The 4333-nt window shown below is 44.5% G+C and overlaps 1 pseudogene; it reads left to right on the forward strand.

The window, feature by feature from the left end:
• The window catches only part of LOC102419738, a 9688-nt pseudogene extending 5882 nt beyond the window's left edge, over positions 1-3806 (forward strand).
• Positions 3807-4333: the final 527 nt, after the last annotated feature.

Here is a 4333-nt window from a genome sequence, read left to right on the forward strand (position 1 = left end):
GGGCAGTCCAGGGTGGACGATCCCCCCTGATCTGTTGTCCCTTACTATGGGACCTCAAATGTCTCCACATCCAGGGTCAGCAAACTCTTTCTAAAGGGGCCAGAGAGCCCCCTTCTGGGTTGGCTCAATGGATAGAGCATCGGCCTGGGGACTCAAGGGTCCCAGGTTCGGTTCCGGTCAAGGGCATGTACCTTGGTTGCGGGCACATCCCCAGTGGGGGGTGTGCAGGAGGCGGCTGATCGATGCTTCTCTCTCATTGATGTTTCTAACTCTATATCCCTCTCCCTTCCTCTCTGTAAAAAATCAATAAAATATATTTAAAAAAAGGGGGGGGGCTAGAGAGTGGCTGCGGCCCAAAGGTCTTTGTCATAGCTGCTCCGCCCTGCCCTCTTCGCACAAAGGCAGACACAGACTATGTAAAATGGGCATAGCTGTGTTCCAATAAAAGGTGATTCACAAAAACAGGCAGCAGTTGGAATTCGGCCCTTGGGCCACAGTTTGCTTATCTCCTGTTCTACATCCACACTTCAGGAAGGAGGAGGAGGGCTTATGGCTTATCGGCCAGAGCTGTCATGGACTGCCCCTCGCTGCAAAGGCAGGTGGATGATGGAGCATTTTTAGTATGTACGGCCTTCAGAGCAGCGCTTCCCAAACGTTTTCATGCCTTGTCACACAGAGAAGATGACATTGTGCAGCATGTAGGGGGGAGTGGTTGATGCTACTTACTGTAAAACAATGTGCCCAGGGGCAGTGGCTACCCCAAGACCCACCTGCTGCCGCAGGGCTGGCGGGAGCAACCTCTCCGGCACACCTGTAGCCCATTTGTATTCTGTGGCCATACACTCCGCTCTGGAGAAACATGTGCAAGAAGGAAGGCTGCAGGGCCCGCAGATGCCCAATGTGTGCACAGCCTCGGGGGCTGTATCTACAATAATTTACAAAATGCAAACTCCCAGACAGAATAGGGAACCTGATTTTAATCAAATATCTATTCTAAATTTTGATTGCAAATATCTCTACAAATAGGACAATCTTAAAATGTTTTCATAACACGGTGTGATGCTTATTCTGGTGCTTACTGGGAAGTAGAGTTGACTCTTCAAATTATAGTTTATTCATCAGAAATAAGGGTTTCTTTTTGTATCCCAGGAGTAGCTGTGACAAGATACCCCAGCACTGGCCAAAACCACAAAGCTCTATATTTTTGGACCAGTGTGGATATTTAAAAATAATTCCAAACCCTAAAAGCCTTCCCTCTGCCCAGGCGCAGCTCCTGTTTTCTCTGATTCCTCTAGGTCCCGTCCTCCCTTTTGTACTCAATCCCTGGCTCTGTTTGTCCTTTGGGTTTCCTCCCTGTTACTGAGACACAAGGTGTGCCCAGAGCTGCCGTGGTCATAACTAGAGAGATGTTTACTGACACGCCTTTGAACTTTTCTGTGTGCCTGTGTGGTATTTGCCGGTGGCTGCAGATGATGGGCTATTTGCTAAATGGTTCTTCAACCAGAAAGATGAGTACTGTTTACTTAACAAGAAGCCAGGGAGTGGGTAGCACGGGAGTTGGTTTGGCAACTCAATAATGTCACCAAGGACCAGACTCTTTCTGCTGTCCTTGGTAGGACAGGTATGTTTTCCTTTGTGGACACAGCATTAGCTTCTTGTCACACTGTCCAAAGCATGAAGGAAGAGGGGTCAGAGGTTTTCTCTTCCTCCACCGCTTTAATATAAGAGGAGAAACTCCCACCCTGTTTCCCCATACATCTCAGGCAGCATGGGCCACTTGCACAACCTTGGATTAAACCAGTGGTTCTCAACCTTCCCAATGCCGCGACCCTTTAATACAGTTCCTCATGTTGTGGTGACCCCCAACCATAAAATTATTTTTGTTGCTACTTCATAACTATAATTTTGCTACTGTTATGAATCGTAATGTAAATATCTGATATGCAGGATGTATTTTCATTGTTACAAATTGAACATAATTAAAGCATAGTGATTAATCACAAAAACAATATGTAATTATATATGTGTTTTCCGATGGTCTTAGGTGACACCTGTGAAAGGGTCGTTCGACCCCCAAAGGGGTCACGACCCACAGGTTGAGAACCACTGGATTAAACAATGGCAAGGAGAGAGACTGGCAAGAATGGCTCTTAGACCAATCATGATTCAGCCCCCATGACTGAGCACGCCATTGACTAGACAGTGGGATTCCATGAGCAAGAAAAGGAGGGATGTTACTGGTTAGGTAACCAACAGCCCCATCACCTCACCTTCAGAGCTATGAGTCACCTTCCTTAATGCCTTTTCCTTGCAGGTGGACCAAGCTTCCTGAGGGCAGTAGAGGTCCTGCCGTCTCTGTCCTTATTGTCCCCTCTTGGAGTCCTGTCCCAAGGGAGGCTAAACGTAAGTTTTAAAAAATATGTGTTCCTTTTGGAATACTATCCAGCAATAAAAAAGACAAAGTACAGATATACGAAACAACATGAATGAATGTCACCGATAATGTTATGTTGAGTACATCCTGTGTGATCCCCTTATCGGAATATCCAGAACAAGTAAAGATATTTTAAGATGAAAAAGGTCAGAACAGTGGTTACCACTAGGAGTGTGGGGATTACCTGAGAGGGGACATAAAGAAGCTTTCTGGGAGAAGGGAAACATCCTATTTTGTGATAAAGTATGGATTAGAAGAGCAAATCATTTGTCAAAAGTGTCCTAGAAGCTGCATTCATCTCAGTACATTTGACCTCAGTAACTGAGTGGGGAGAGAGATGACACAAGAATGGCAGAATGTTGCTAATTGTTGGAGCTGGTTGACAGGACTATGAGGTTCATTATCTTTATTCTGTTTCTTTTATACACTGAGTTTTTTAAATAAATAAGTATTTTCTTCTATCTCCTTCATTCCAACTTGATCTTTAGTGTGTATCTCCTCTTTATGAGACTTTTCTGCAGAAAAGGGGCCTGGTCAGCTCCCTTTGTTGCCCCTGTGAGTGTCGGGGTGGTTGGGCCAAGGCCCAGGTGCAGGCTCTGCCTCCATCACACCATGGACCCTGTCTTTGCAATTTGTAATCTTTGAGCTCCTTGAAATAGAGATGGCCACTTCCCTGTGTGCCTAGCCTCTAGTACAGAAAGCCCTGTTGAGAGTGGGTGCTCACCCAATGTTTGTGAATGAATCAATTAACGGAAGAGTTGACTCTTCAAATTGTCATAATAGGCTGTAAACTTTTCAAAAAATAAGTGTATTATAGACAGAGCCCAATTTATAAATGAATTCTACTCCAGATATTTAGTTATTAACTGGATTTCTTTTTTCTTATTGGGATATAATCGACATGTAACATTATATTCAGGTTTACAAAATAATGACTCGGGTCCTCTCAGTCTGACATCTTGGTGAGGCAGCAGCGGAGCCCTGCTCTCTGAGTTTCCCTGTGCCTCCGAGGATGACAAGAAGAAGAAAGATGCTGGAAAGTTGGCCTAGAAAGATAAGACCCTGTGAATAAGTCAGGGGTCAAGGCCAAAAAGAAGTGGTCCAAAGACAACGTTCAGGACAAGCTCAATAACCTGGTCTTGTTTGACAAAGCAACATATGACAAGCTCTGTAAGAAAGTTCCCAGCTACAAGCTTATAGCTCCAGCTGTGCTCTTGGAAAGACGGAAGATTCACAGCTCCATGGCCAGGGCAGCCCTTCAGGGATTCCTCAGTAGAGGACTTATTAAACCAGTTTCAAAGCACAGAGCTCAAGTAATTTAACCAGAAACACTAAAGGTGGAGATGCCCCAGCTGTTGGAGAAGATGCATGAACAACAGGTCTTACCAGCTGAACATTTTGAAAAATAAAACTTTATTAAAGAAATAAAAAACAAAACAATGATTCAATATTTGTATACACTGCTAAATGATCATCACAATAAGTATAGTTACCATCCATCACCATACAAAATTACAAAATTTTTTTGGATTTCTTGATGAATTTCTCCTGAGTGGTAAAGTTTCCAGATCAGCTACAAAGATGGTGGCCTACTCCTAATTATAACACGTAACATTGTCACCATGAAAAATGCTTCTTTGGTGCCCTATACTTCTCATCACTAATGGTTGCAGAATTTCTATCCAGAAAAGGGCTTGAAGGCCTTGTCTAGAAGCAGCATTTGTTTTTACTTAGGTTGCAATCTAAGTGGCTCATGTTGAATGCTGAATGAACACACTGATGTTTGCCAGTAAGGCAGCGGGTGTGGTGTGCATGCGGGCTCTGCAGGTGCTTCTAGATCCAACAGACAACCCTGGCCATTGCCATTGGGCTGGGCCTCAGGCAGGAGCAATGGAGGCT

The sequence above is a fragment of the Myotis lucifugus genome, unplaced genomic scaffold, assembly GCF_000147115.1.
Source record: "Myotis lucifugus unplaced genomic scaffold, Myoluc2.0 scaffold_227, whole genome shotgun sequence".
NCBI lineage: Eukaryota > Metazoa > Chordata > Mammalia > Chiroptera > Vespertilionidae > Myotis > Myotis lucifugus.